At 52.0% G+C, this 14652-nt stretch overlaps 1 long non-coding RNA gene across 2 annotated transcripts; it reads right to left on the bottom strand.

Moving 5' to 3' along the window:
* Positions 1-269: 269 nt before the first annotated feature.
* On the bottom strand, positions 270-13549 carry LOC123381325. Of its 2 annotated transcripts, XR_006588206.1 has the most exons (5): positions 12839-13549; positions 3166-3332; positions 1557-1897; positions 771-880; positions 270-579 (listed from the first exon to the last, which is right to left on the bottom strand). It is a non-coding gene; the product is annotated as an uncharacterized LOC123381325 (long non-coding RNA). The 2 variants fall into 2 exon arrangements; XR_006588207.1 differs by lacking the exon at positions 1557-1897.
* Between the last annotated feature and the right edge of the window lie 1103 nt (positions 13550-14652).

The following is a 14652-nucleotide window of genomic DNA, read 5'->3' as shown; positions in this document are numbered from 1 at the left end:
GGAGGCGAAAGGCCATCTTTAACAAGTTTCTGAAAAGGCCACAGCACAGGAAATACAGAAAGAAATGTGCATTCAGGGTTTCAGATGTTCACCCTGAACTACTGACACAGACGTGTAAGTGCCTCTAAGGAGAGGGCGGGTGACTAGCAGCGTCATGGGACCTTCCTGGACAGAGGACGGTCCACGTTTGCTCTAAATGTATTTTAGCTAAACAAGATACGCACAGATACAATCTAATGTGAGAAACGAAAACATTTTATTTCCTCGACACCTGTCCCCTCCTCCATCCCAGGGCTCAGGTAGTCTCCGCTTCGGGGTGGACCCTCCCTCACCTTGGGTGTTTTCGCACATGCGTGTGGGCCCGTGGGGAGCACGGAGGCTTGCTGTTGCCAGCGTGTTCACAGGGCACCTCCGTCTTCAACGCCTGCTGCAGGCTGGGTTGGCGCGGTCAGGAAAGCCGCGTGCATTCTCTCTGTGGCTCCTTACCCTTCCCAGCTCGGCCTTGGTGCTGGGCGGCTGGTGTCCGAGCTGTGTCCTTCAGTCGTGCTCCTGGCTTCAGTGCTGGGTGGAGGGCTTGGGCTGGAACACAAGGGGGGAGGCACAGGTGAGCAGACTGTGGGCCTACGGGGCTTGGTTACACCTGCCGGTTCTCCCCACCACCGGAGCCCCCAGGCTGAATAATAGGTAATCATAAGTGAAGTCTATGATAAGCAGAACAATGACCCCCAAGATGTTCACATCCCGATCCCTGGAACCTGTGAATTTGTTACCTTCCGTGACCGAAGGGACTCTGCCGGTGTGATTAAGTCACGAATCTTAAGACGAGAGGTGAGCCCTGGGGCCGTGTCAGCCCGGTGGCCGTATGTCATCTCAAGTGTCTCTATAAAAGAGAGGACAGCAGCCAGAGTCAAGAAGGATGTGATGCCCAAGGCAGAGGTTGGAGGGACGCGGCTGGCATCTGGAAGCTGGGACGGAGGCAAACAGATGCTCCCTCAGAGCCTCTGCAAGGCACGCTGGAGCAGGCGAGGCAGGACTCCTCCCTAGAGCCCTCAGGGGGAGCACGGTCTGGCCTCCAGCGCTGCGAGAATGCATGGCCCGGGTTTGCCGCAGTGTATACGGCAGCCCCGGAAAGGAACACGGGCCCTCGCTGCCCTCACAGAGCCCACGGCCCCGGGGAAGAAATGGGCGCACAGAGAAGCATCTTGTCTCGGAAAGCTCGGTCTTTGTGGACGGCTTTCCAGCTGGCCGGCCTAAATCGTGCATTTAGGTGAGGCTGTGACCCCCAAAACCGAGCTGGCCTGGATGTGACAAAGTCTGGTCGATTCCCGGCAGGCGGCCGGCCGCTGAGGCCACGGCCGTTGGCGTCTCCTGGGGCCTTGACATGGCCCGCAATTAATTACGGCTCTTTCACCCAGGGCACCTACCCCAGGGGGGAACAAATAAGCCTTTTATGTTTGCACTCTGTTTGCTGGGAGGTTTTCTGCCTTCTCTGCTCTCCGTTGTTGGTTACCTCCTGAGAACCCCGTGTGGGTCTTTGTGTGCAAAATTCTAATTACCGTTCCCAGGATCCGTAGGCCTCTTTTTCTTCTCGAAAGTTTTATTTCTTGGTTATTTTTCATTACAGCACAGAACAAGGCGGCTCTTGGCACGGGCAGAGCATCAATTATCACTTGGGAACATGCCAGAGCCGCTGAGGGGGGCACTTCGAGCACCGGTTGACTTTTAAGGGCGGAGGGGCGTCCGTGCGGGAGGAGAGCCTAGAAGTGGCGGCCAGGCGGGTGCTTCGGGTTGGGGGTGGAGGAAAAACCTGGGCTTGCTTCCCTCGGATGGTGGCTTTGACCGAGTGCGGAAGGGGCCCCGAGAGAGGGGTGGCTCTCCAGGGGCTCAGCCGTGGCTCCTGCAGGGAGAAGGAATGTGGCCCCAGTTACACCTTACAAACAGTGAGGCGGTGAGACTTCTCCTTCTCACTCTGCTCCCTGAGCAAAAGCTTGGCAACCTCCTCCTCTCTGGACCCCCTCCTTCCCCTCCTGCAAAACGAGAGTGTGGATGAGGTTGGAGATCCCCGTGCTGTACGGAACACTCTTTAGGGATGTGCCTCTGGGAGAACCAAAGCCGTCCCCCAGCCAAACAGTTTGGAGAAGCCTTGAAGGCAACATCCTTTTTAATTTAATTATATTTTTTTAGTTCATTTATTTATTTTGAGAGAGAGAGAGAGAGAGAGAATCCCAAGCAGCCTCCCCGCTGTCAGCGCGGAGCCTGATGTGGGGCTCGATCTCAGGAACCGCGAGATCACGGCCTGAGCCCAAATCAAGAGTCAGATGCTCAACAGACTGAGCCAACCAGGCGTCCCCGCAGCATCTTGTTTTTTAAGCGATTCTCAAGGCGCAACAGGATGTAAAAGCTCTGTGTCCGGCAAACCAGAAGCCCGTTGGAATTGGCCAAATTCTGTCACCTCCTCCGTATAATCGTCACCGGAACTGCGTCCGAGGGCAGTCTGAGAGAAGACCCCGCGGTGTACTTTCATTGAGACGGACGTTCGTGTACGTGCACATCCCTCCAGGTCCCTTCCGTGCCTCCCCCTTTCACTCTGTTCCCCCTCCCACCTCTCTTGTGCTACCAACACCTCTTGCACAGACTGGAACCTTCCAACTGGCCTCCCCTCACCCCCTCCCGGCGGCCCCTCAGCTCCATTCCATGTACTTCGGCCGGTGGGATCCTCTTAAATGCGAATGTCCTCCTATATCCTTTTCTACCTGCTCCTCCCTGCTGTTCTCGGGGCGGGGGGACCCAACATTCACAGTCTTCCCACCAAAGCCAGGCCCCCTCCCGCCCTGCCGCCCCTCCAGCCCTCCACGCCCGCTCCCCTGCTCTCCACGCCCGCCCCGCTGCACTGGCCTTTCCTCTCACTTCCTTCCCCTCCGCCCTGAACATTTTCCACCCACTGCTACCTGGCTGCTTCCGCTTCACCTCCCAGGGGCCCTGGCACACCACTCGCTCTCTTAGGGAAGCCTGTTCGGATTCTGTGAAACCCCATCCGAGCATCCTGCTTTACCCTGTTGGGTGCCCACGCGGGTTTTCCCCCGAGCTCCCGTGTCGATCACACTGTTGTCTGTAATGACAGGACCCCGAGAGCTGCTTCTGTCCACGGGTCCTCTTATGACCCACCTTCTTGCGAAGACGCAGCTGGTGTTTGTTTGCCCCACAAACCTCCGGGGGTGGAGGTGGGGTCTGGTGTCACCCCTGTTACAATCCCAGCTTCCCCCATGGGGCGGGCGTTGAAGGCATGCGCTGGATGTAGGAGTTAATGACCGTGCCAGGCCCTACACGGAGTACTGGAACAGAAAGAAGGGTGGATAAGACATGATCAATAAGTAGCCTCCAGATTAATCATTAAAATGTGTATTGACAGATATGCGTACAAAGCTGGAATGTACCCAAGAAAGGCGTGGAGACCCTAGGGAAGAGGAAACAGGGAAATGTCCCTGGTGGCGGCTTCCTCTGAGCTCAGCCGAGAGGACTGGCCAGTGCCATGGGGACTATATTTATTTATTAGTTTATGTGGGTAGTATCTCTTCTTGATTTTCCTGGTATCAGCTCAGCTTTGTTTTTAAAATTTTTTAATTTATTTTTGAGAGACAGAGAGAGAGAGAGCGAGAGACAGAGTGTGAGTGGGGGAGGGGCAGAGAAAGAGGGAGACGCAGAATCCGAAGCAGGCTCCGGGCTCCGAGCCGTCAGCCCAGAGCCCGACGCGGGGCTCGAACTCATGGACTTTGAGATGACGAACTGAGCCGAAGTCGGACGCTCACTTAACCGACTGAGCCGCCCAGGGGGCCTCTCAACTCAGTTTTTATTCTTAGTCTACGTAGTTACAATGAGTCCGACCCAGGGTATCAGATGGCTTGTGCAGGCCTCACATCTGTAGAGTCAGAGCTAGGATAGGACCTGTTTCCCTGGGTGAAATGAATAAATGAGTTATATCTGAGCTATAAATGAGCTATATTCTGCAAGAGGCTTAGCAGGGGCCTGGGGCGCCTTACTCCCTACCGGTGTTGGAAGCCGGTGGTCCTAGGGGTGGTAAGTGATAATATAGTCACTAGTAATGTTAAGAGTATCTTTGTACCCCGGGTGCTGAACCCACTGGGGAAACTCTGCTTCAGAAAACCAGGAGGCATCAGAAAAGGGAGGCAGATGGGTACAGACAAGACCCCATCAGAGGCCCACTCTGGCGATCCTCTGGAATGTGCCGGATGGTCGTGAACGGTGCCTGGGGTTGCAGATAACAGAAGCCCCGTGAGCATCGGCGCTGCGGACAGCAGCCACCCGCCACCTTGGCGTGGGTCTCGTCATGGCACGCCTTTTTCTGGGTTCAGGTCCAGCGGCGGACGTCCGCTGTGCCGTGCCTCGGTTTCCCCCGTGTGTCTGAGGTGGAGGAAGGCTGGGACGGAGCACATGCCCTCCTGAGCGGGGGCGCCCTGCAGGCTCGCCCCGCGGGGCACAGCCTCCCGAGAACACCTCGATCAACGCGATCCCAGCCCCCGAAAGGGAAGACAGAGTTTCCCCTGGAGTCCGGGATGCTGCTGACGGAATTCTGCCTGGGAGCATCCAAGATGGCGATCTGGAAGACCTCCCCCTCGCTCTAAGATTCTGTAAGTGAAACCATGGTTTGGACAAGAATCTATAGGGGGCTGTTGTGCAAGCAGTGTAAGTTTTCAGAGAAGCATGACCTTCATTGAGTCATGGCAAGGCCACGTCTGCTCTGGTTTCATAGTTTCACTGATCAGACCAATCCGATGGTAGGACCAGAACCACTGGGCACCTGTGTGAGGCAGGCGACCTCGGCTGCACGGAACAGGATCCGTCTTGAGTCGGCTTGCGTTGAATGGACGTCCATTAAAAGGAAGGCGACGTGTCTCTTGCAAGAGGGGTGCTGCCCTGGGTGTCAGGAACTAGGACCTGGAGGGACCCTGGACCTGTCAGCTGCCCTTTCTCCCTGCTGCCCCTCCCTCCATCAGCTCTCCTGCTCTGCAACGTGGCTTGCTCTGTGGCAGGCGGAAGACGACGTTTGGTAACATCCACAGCAGCGTGTCTTACTCGTGGCCGGGTCAGACCTCACCGTGGATACCCATGCTAAATTTAATGTGTTTATTGGTTGCGCGAAGACTAAACCAGCCACACGCCAGCCTCCAGTTTTGAAGTATAAAGATGCCCTCTGTGCCCAGGGCCCCCTGGGACCCACACTTCTATTCTAAAAGTCAGCAAAGTTGGGATCAAATTATACCTATTAATGGTTGTAAGTGAATTTTTAACAGAACTAAAGCAATGTTCTTTTACTTTCCGCCAAGTTGAATCTAACACCTTGATTACAGGATACGCCTGTTTGATGCTGGGATGTATGATTGACTTGACCACTTCTGACCTACGAAGGAGAGTGGGAAACAGTTTCAATCTGTTCTCCATCTATTTATGCCACAATGTTAGATTCTTCTCCACGAGGAAGTGAAGAGCAAAAGGTCTCTTAAAAATAGACTGAGAAGAGGAAGACCTCTCTTTTGTCCTATAACGCGTTCATTTACATAGAATATTTTTTTTCAACGTTTATTTATTTTTGGGACAGAGAGAGACACAGCATGAACGGGGGACGGGCAGAGAGAGAGGGAGACACAGAATCGGAAACAGGCTCCAGGCTCTGAGCCGTCAGCACAGAGCCCGATGCGGGGCTCGAACTCACGGACCGCGAGATCGTGACCTGGCCGAAGTCGGACGCTTAACCGACTGTGCCACCCAGGCACCCCTAGAATATTTTTTAAAAAGAGCATGGAGGATGTCTTGAAGTTAAAGCGTCTTACGAAGTGTCCCTAAGGGTTTGTTCTATTTTTGTGTGTGTGTGAATATTGAAAGGAGCCAGATGCTGGGTGAGAAAAATGGCAACACAGATTGAGGTTTTCGGTGCGTCCATGCATGTGTATGCGTCTGTGTGTGCGTGCATGCGTGTGTGTGCACCTGTGTGTTTTGGTAGTGGCGAGTCTTGCCCCGGGCTAGGTGCCTATCTCCGCTTTTCACATATCATTCTAGGTAGGAGCTAAGCGCCTTCTGACATGGGGAGGAAAGGGTGAGCAGAAAGTGTATGTGATCACAGATTCGTCACCCCGGAAAAGGACGCACATTTGTGCGCGCTTTTAGGGATGGTCACAAAAGACAGCAATTGGAGTCTGACCATCTACAAAAAGGAGAATGTGATATGGAGGCGTGATGAGAAAGAAAGTGGTGGAAAGGAGGAGAAAGGAAAGGGAAGAGGAATTCGGGGGGGGGAGGTTATTGAATGAGATGTTTTAAAGGCAGAGTAAGTTCATTAATGGCGAGAGATCGGCATTGCTGGAGAAGGGTGTTCGGCACAGATTTAGAGACTGGAGAGAAGACAGAGCTGCACAGGTGTTTGATCGCTTGGATCCAGGGAAGACAGGGCAACGTCAACATGTGAGCCACTCGCAAAAGCAGCCTTAAGCCTCGTCCACAGTCCTGGGGTCCTGAGGAGTCCCCAAGCTACGATGGCAGGAGGGTGCCGTGGTGGGGGATGGTTCCTGTTCTATCTGAAAGCTGGACAGACACTCCCTGGTCTCCACTTCCATCTGTTTTGTGTGTGCCAGAGTAGAGAAGCCCTCTGCCCTTTCTCTCCGTCCCTCGTTTTCTCCTGTAGAGCCACCTGACTGCGCTCCTTCGCATCAAAAAGAGGCAAAACTGCTCCTAGACGAGCCACGGGCAGAAGTGTATCTCTGCAGGTCCCAAATCCAGATAAACGCCTGAACTCCCGGACCCTTATGGAACAGCATCGTACTGTCGATGCTCCAGGGCATAATGTGTCATTACATCTAACTTCATAAACCTGAGACCATTATCTCTCTGGTCCCGGCTTCGCCTAATGGCTGTACAAGGATTTTTGTTACTGCGTTGCACTGGGAGAGAGAAACTTTTGAGCAGGTATTATTAAAAGGCTTTTAATGCATGAAAGCCTAACCTGCTCAAATGGGTTGAAAGCATCATCCTTGACGACACGAGGCATCTTTATCGACTCTCCACCATTTGCCGTAATAAAGATTTTGGACCAAAGCTGATGAATCAAAATGTGTTTTTTAAAATCTGTTTCTGCCAATAGCTCCAGACATTCATAACCTCTTTTCTTGCCTGCCCCTCCTCTGAGAGCTGGAGGAGGGATGTTTTGTTACCTCCAAAATCCCTCCAGCAGCAGAATTGAGTTCCCTTTTTTTTCCCCTCCACCTGTAAGAATACCTTTAGCCTAATCCCACGGGAACGGTTTTGGGGTTTGTGGGAAACAGGAAATCTCGGTTCTGAGTTCCATTGTGTGTTCAGAAGAAGCGGCTCCAAGGAAGCTGCATTTTCACACGGTACATTTTTTTTTTATCCATTTGTGTCTGGAGAAATGATATCAAACAATTCTATGCCCATTTTTCTTTTCAGGAGAAAATGGGTTGCTCCCACACCCGGCTCGCTGGCTTTACAGGAAAGGGTCCCTCTGCACGTCGTCTGAAATAATGACCCAATAATAAGAAGAGTGACAGCACATGCTTATTGGCCAGCTGGCCTCGTGCCGAGAGTCTGCAAATATTTTCTGATCTTTCCGGTTTGCACACCTGACAGAAAGAGCTAGTCCTGAAGAGATGATGAGCCAGGCCCAGAGCAGAGGGCTGCACCTGCTGTCCAAGCGATGTTAAAGGTTGGTGGGGCGCCTGGGTGGCTCAGTAGGGTAGGCATCCGACTCCGTTACCATCCAAATCAATCCGACTTGATTTCGGCTCAGGTCATGATCTTACGGTCGTGGGATTGAGCCCTGAGTCCGGCTCAGTGTTGAGTGTAGAGTCTGCTTGGGATTCTCTCTCCCGCTCTCTCTGCCCCAACCCTGTCCTGTCTTTCTCTCTCTCTCAAATAAGTAAACCATTTTAAGAAGGGTTGGTAATGTTGTTATGGTAGATACTGGCTATTTGGTCACCAAGCATTGCTCTTGCCTCCTGGACATCTGGCCCAGTGACCTTGTCCAGCAACCACACGTGGAGTCCTGGCTCTTGTCCTTAGGGCCTCCTGTCCAGTCTTCGTGCCGTTCCTTCCCTCATCTCCTGGCCACATGAAGAGGGTCAGGTGTTGGCCTGGACGCCCTGGAGGATGGCAGCTCTGAGTTGCAGAAGCAGGGGCCCTTGAGTGACCGCATGGAGCCCCCTAAGGATCGGAGTGTAGACACAGTTCTGGTCATTAGCTGTACTCTTCAGCTCAGACTGCCACGACAGAAATCTAGGGGCACCTGGGTGGCTCAGCCAGTTGAACATCTGACTTCAGCCCAGATCATGATCTCAGCAGTCATGAGAGTTAGAGAGGTAAAGAGTTCGAGCCCTGCATCGGTCTCTCTGCTGTCAGCACGGAGCCCGCTTTGGATTCTCTGTCTTCCTCTCTCTCTCTCTCTCTCTCTCTCTGCCCCTCCTCTGCTTGTGCTCCCTCTCTCTCTGTCTCAAACATAAACCTTAAAAAAAAACCTCACACATAAAAGAACAGAAGTCTATTCTCTCATGGCTCTGGAGGCGGCAAGTCTAAGTTCAGGACGTAGGACACGCTGTTCCCTCCGGAAGCCCGTCCTTGGCCTGCAGGTGTTCACCCCATCATAGCCTCTGGTGGCCTTTCCTCTGTGCCTTTTCCTAGTCTTACAAGGACACGAGTCCTACTGTATTAGGACCCACCCCCATGACCTCATTTAACCCTAATCACCTCTTTAAGGGCCTTGTCTTTAAATTCGGTCACCTTGGAGGGTAGGTTTCAACGTGTGAATTCTGTGGGACACAATTCACCATAACAGTCAGCGTGGCCCTGCCTCGGATAATGACTCTTCTGGGCGGTAATGGAACGTGGTCACACAGGAGAGAAACATGGCACCCGGTGTCCCAGCAGTAGATTATGACGCATCCATTTGTCCTTGTCTTCTGTCCTAAACACTGGGCTAAATCCTCAGCATTTGAGCCTCTGGTGTATGTGTTTGGCTACAGCTATTATTTAGTGGAAGCCTGGTTGGGAGGGGTGAGAAAAAGCAGATGAGACACCACAAAGTTTTGGGTTGTCAGGCTGGACTCCTGAGAGCCACGGACACCACCCGACAGCTTTACGAATAACTTCAAAGGCAGGCGAGGGTCCGAGGCACAGGTGAGGTGGATGGTGGTCCAGCACCGTGGACCCAGCCCTCCAGGCCCTTTCTCGACTCCTAAGGACACATTGTAAATCAGACTTAAGCACATGAGGTCTCCCAATGGATGCATTTTTGTGAGGGCTTGGGGCCTCCAAAAATCACATGGCCAAAGGGACTCCGCAGAGTGGGTTTAATGGGGGAGACTCCCACGAGGTGGGAGAAGGCAGGGGTGTCTTTAGTCTGTGGACACTGTCTAAGAAAGCTGGTGGGGACGGAAGGGTCCAGCAGGCAGAGTCAAGCCATGGTGTGCTTCTGGGAAGGGCCTGACCCGGCCATGAGCAAGTCTCCGAGCCAGGGATGCCTGTCACAGGAAGCCCACGCCAGGCAGGAATGGATGGCCGGGCACTGTGTCGTGCGCCTCAGTGACGGGGGCCAGTCTGGGGGAGGCACGGCCTCATGGGAAGACCACAGTGAGTAGGGCGTCTGCGTGGCCACCAAATACGTGGGCATGATTGGTCACAAAAGGGTGGTGTTCACTCATGAAACAACTTTATCATTCAACAGTTATGAAACTCAGGAGTCCTTTTTCAAGGAGTCAGGTCTCATAAATCTATACATTCCAGATATTTTTACCATATGCTAGACAGACCAGGTTAACGCGCTAATGGATAAGGTTTCTCCTGCTAATGGGGGCCCCCGGGTGGCTCAGTCGGTTAAGCGTCTGACTCTTGGTTTTGGCTCAGGTCATGATCTCATGGTTCATGAGTTCGAGCCCTGCATGGGGCTCTGTGCTGACAGTGAGAATCCTGCTTGGGATTCTCTCTCTCCCTCTCTCTCTGCCCCTCTCCTGCTTGCTCTCTATTTCTATCTCTCAAAATAAATAAATAAACATTAAAAAGAAAAACATTTCTCCTGCTAGCAAATACTCTTGTGTTGGCCAGAAGATATCCTGATCAGATTATCAGACAACAAATGCAAGCATAAGGTGCCTAGTTAAGGCTTGGTTTCAGGTAAGCACTTTTTATCTACCTACCTATCTTTCCATCCATCCATCCATCTTATCTATCTATCTATCTATCTATCTATCTATCCATCTGTCTTATGTATCTATCTATTTATATCCATTTAGTGTATGTATGTACCATGCATTATTTGGGATATACTTATAGTTTTAAAAATGTTTTTGGGACGCCTGGCTGGCTCGGTCAGTGGCACCTGTGACTCTTGATCTTAGGGTTGTGAGTTCGAGCCCCGCGGTGGGTGTAGAGATTACTTAAAGATACCATCTTTTAAGAAAATGTTGTTTACCTGAAAATCAAATGTACCTGGGCATCTCGTGTTTGTATTTGTTAAATCTGACGATACGTCCTGTATTTCATGGGACAGTGCTCTCCCCTAACAGCATGTTTATTAGGAGGTGTGAGTGGGTCTTCTTCCTTTTTCCCCAGGGTGTTCCTAGGGGAAGGGAGGGCGTGGATTGTTAGCCTGCTGCTCAACTTTCCTTCCTGATGGATCTGTGAGCTGCTCTCTCTCGCTCCGGTATCTATGCTCCTCCCACCCCGTCGCTAACACACATAGACTGGGGAGTCTGCAGTGACAAATTCAGGGAGAATTTTGAGCGGGGGAAGGGCCTTTCTGGGAAGGAATAAAGTGGAGACCCCAGGAGCAGCCGGCCTCATGTTCTCTCATGCTGGGTGTCTGAGATGCCCTTGGGTTCACTTTCCACTATGCCCTTTGAGCAAAACTTTGTTTTATTCCGTTTTCACTTTCTTCATGTGCCTCCTCTCTCTGCAGTCAGAGCCCTTCACCAGGTGACGCGAACAGAAAATGCACCCTCAGTTTTGCAGGAAGACCGTCCATCACAAGAGCCTGAACCTTTCCGAAAGGCCCGGTGATGCTGGACGTGGACCTGTGCGGGGTAGGGTACTGCAGTCACACCTGGCACAAAGCCCTCCTCAGTCCGACTTAGGACTTAGACTTGTCGACTTAGACAACGGACAGAATTGATCGGTGATTCCCGAGGCGACAGCCCACAGCAGGGAAGAGGGGGAGCCTGGGCTTATACCCAAACCATCGGAGCCCAGAACCCGAGCTCATAACCCGTGCCCAGGCCAGATCCTCGGCGCGATGCCCTTGAACATCCACTGCCCTCCATCGAGATGACCCAATTACAAAGGTAGCTGAACGGTCTCTCCTGGGGCCTGGAGCAGAGAGACACTTCGGCTTGCGGTTATAGGAAAAAATATATTTGAGACTCATGCATATTTATATTAAATCACATATAAGAATAAATGTCAGATCAATTTTTCTCTTGTTGGCGTAATACACAATAAAATAAATGGCCCATAAAGAAGAAGGAAAAGGTTTCTTTAACAAGAGAAGGCTTAAATATGCAAACATTTTGATAGCCTACAGGGCAGGTAATAAAAAGAGTTTGATGCATTTTCTTGATAGAGGGTTTACAAGGTTTTATAAGAATTTTTGTTAGTGCTTATATTTAATTTTTATTCTATTACCTCCTGTGACCAGACTGTCTGGTCATTCCCACTATTATTAATATTAACACGCTTATAAATATTAGAGAGTGTTGTGGTTAAGAACGAGCACCAGGAACTTTTAAAACTCTTAATGACTGCAAGTTGGAGATAATGGAATTATCCTTTTCATAATTTCTGCGGGGTTTTTATTATTTAAAAAAAGTTTTACAGGTAGAAGCTGAATTTCATATTGAAGGCATATTGCTTCCGTAGGGGATATCTATGTATTATTCAAGGCTGCCTTGTGTCAGTGAAATTAGCGCTAGCTTTGGCAACAGATAACCTCCAAATCTTAGTGGCGTGGCCCAGGAGACGTGTACTTTGGTGAAGTTTGTTGCTAACCCAAGTCAGGTGCGATCGGCTGGGTGCCAGGGACAAGGCACAGGCAGTTAGTCGGGGGACCCGGGCTCTTCCATCTGGAGGTTCTGCGGGCCCCTAAGGGTGAGTCTTCTGCTGGCCTTGGCCGCTAGATGGATGAAGGGACTGGTGAAGGGCACGAGGGAGGGTCCATGGGTCATCTCGCTCACCCTGGGGCACACTCTGCCAGAGCTCACCCATGTCCATCTCCCCCTTCTTCCCGGCACACTGCTCCCCTCCCCTGCAATCCGCTGGGACCCTGAGACTATTCCCTGCACGTGAAGTGAGAGCGGAAATGACAGGTGTCGCCTCCAGGGGATGCAGCATGGACAGACCCCTGGATTTTCCCTTCTCTCCTCCCCTCAGCTGGGCTGCAGAGAAGGACATGGTTTAAGTGGATTGCAGAGGTGGTGGGAGCTTGGGTCTCGGAATGACACGATGGGGGACAAGCCCCCCGCATCATACCTTAGCGGATGGCGTGCTTTCTAGGGTTTACAAGTCCGCAGGTGCAGGGGAACTTTGCCCCAGGTGGGCAATGCCCACCCTTCACTGATTTAGGTACCATTTGGCACTGTGGGTTGCTGTTGCAATGAGGTACTCTGCCTATGGGAAGGTCATCCATTTTGGAGCTTAGGGGCTGAATTGTGCCCCCAAAAGATGGGCAGGCTTCACCCCCAGCGCCTCCGTATGTGACTGTATTGGCCAAATTCTCCAGAGACATGATAATATAATGTAAATATTAATATATTTATAAGTATGTGCTTACATAAATTAGCTTTTGTGACCATGGAGGCCGAGAAGTCCTGCCATCTGCCATCTACAAGCTGGAGAGTTGGGGAGGCCGGGTCAGGTGACGCAGTGAAACCAGAGGCCTGAGAAGCAGGTGCTGGAGGTGTGAGGTCAGAGAAGGAGGAGGATGTCCCAGGTCAAGCAAAGAGAACAAATTCACCTCTTTGTTACACGCAGGCCCCAACAGGTTGGATGGTGCTCACCCGCGTCGGCAATCAATTCCTCTTCTCAGTGAACTGATTCAAACGCTCCTCTCTTCCAGAGACGCTGACGCGGATGCTCCGGAAGTCATGTCTCATCACCGGAAGTCATGTCTCCTGTTACCTAGGCCTCCCGTAGCCCAGTCAAGGTGACACAAAGTTAACCATCACAGTGACCTCATCTGGCCATAGGGTCAGTGGGGGAGGTAGCCAGTTAAGTAAGGTCATACGAAAGCAGGGGGAGCCCTGCCCCCTGGTGACCATTTTCCTTATAGAAGACCGCCAGCTGAGGGCAGAAACACGGAGGGAGGCGCCATGTTGTTATGAGGCCAGGATCCACGTCCCGCCGCCGAGGCCAAAGCACGTCCCAAACTGCTTGGGAGGTTCCAGAAGCTAGAAGAGGGTCGAGGAAGGATTCCCCCCACATGTCAGAGGGAGCGTGGCCCTGCCCACACCCGGGATTGAGGACTTCCGGCCTCCAGAACGGTGGTCAAGTACGGTGGCCGGGGGGGGGGGGGGGGGGGGGGGGGGGAACCAACACCATTGTTGGGCGCCAGTGCCCAAGGACGTCTGAAGGCAGAAGAACAATCTCACCCGTTTACCTGTTGGATCCCGTGGGGGACGGGGGTTCCCTTCGGTGAGCGATCTCATAACAAATTCAGAACCCTAATAGCGGCCAACACTGACAACTCCAAGAATCTCACCTAAAAATCTGAATCTTTGGTATTTCTTGAAAACTCTGGCAAATGGTGAGACCCATCTCAGCCTGGCACAGAAATTACGTGCATCGAAGTAGGGCTGCTGAAAACAGTAAAGCCGTGACCTGGTAACGCATCAGCCCCGCGTGGTGCCCAGAGCTACCCTCGGTGACCCCCATGCTAGCTATGCTGTCCCGCCCACGGCCCACGGATAACGTGGAGGTGGTGGGGAAATTTAGGAATAAGGTCTTTGCAGAGGTAAGGAGTTAAGGTGACGTCTTACTAAAGAAGGCGCACGGCTGTCCTTTGAACCTGGCCTGTCCCTTAGGAGAACAGGATTGCTGCCCAAAGTGTTTCATTCAGTATATTTCCAGAGTAATCTATAGACAGGTTCTTGAAATTTGAGATTGGCTTTTGCTTTGTGTGTGTGTGTGTGTGTGTGTGTGTGTGTAAGTTTATTTATCTGCTTTGAAAGAGACAATGAGAGAGTGAGCTGGGGAGGGGCAGAGAGAGAAGGAGAGAGAGAATCCCAAGGAGGCTCTGCACCGCCAGAGCAGAGCCCTATGGAGGGCTCGAAATCAGGAACTATGACATTATGACTTGAGCCCAAATCTAGAGTGAGACGCTTAAGCCACAGAGCCACCAAAGTGCCCCAGCTTTGTGCGTTTCTGATCCTTAACAGCAAGCTGAATATATTCATACCTGGGGAATGCTGTCTTCAACGACCTCCTTTCCAGATCTGGATTTCTGAGTGTCAGACTCCTCGAAAGCAACGAATACCTCCACGTTTCAGATTCTTAAGCCCCGGTTTTGTCTTAGTGTAGTCCTACACCCTCTGGTCTACTTTTTTGGTGTATGGAAATAATGTTACAGGACTACAAAGAACCTTCTTC

This window comes from Felis catus, chromosome D3 (assembly GCF_018350175.1).
Source record: "Felis catus isolate Fca126 chromosome D3, F.catus_Fca126_mat1.0, whole genome shotgun sequence".
Taxonomy (NCBI): domain Eukaryota; kingdom Metazoa; phylum Chordata; class Mammalia; order Carnivora; family Felidae; genus Felis; species Felis catus.
This window is presented reverse-complemented; position numbering and strand designations above follow the sequence as displayed.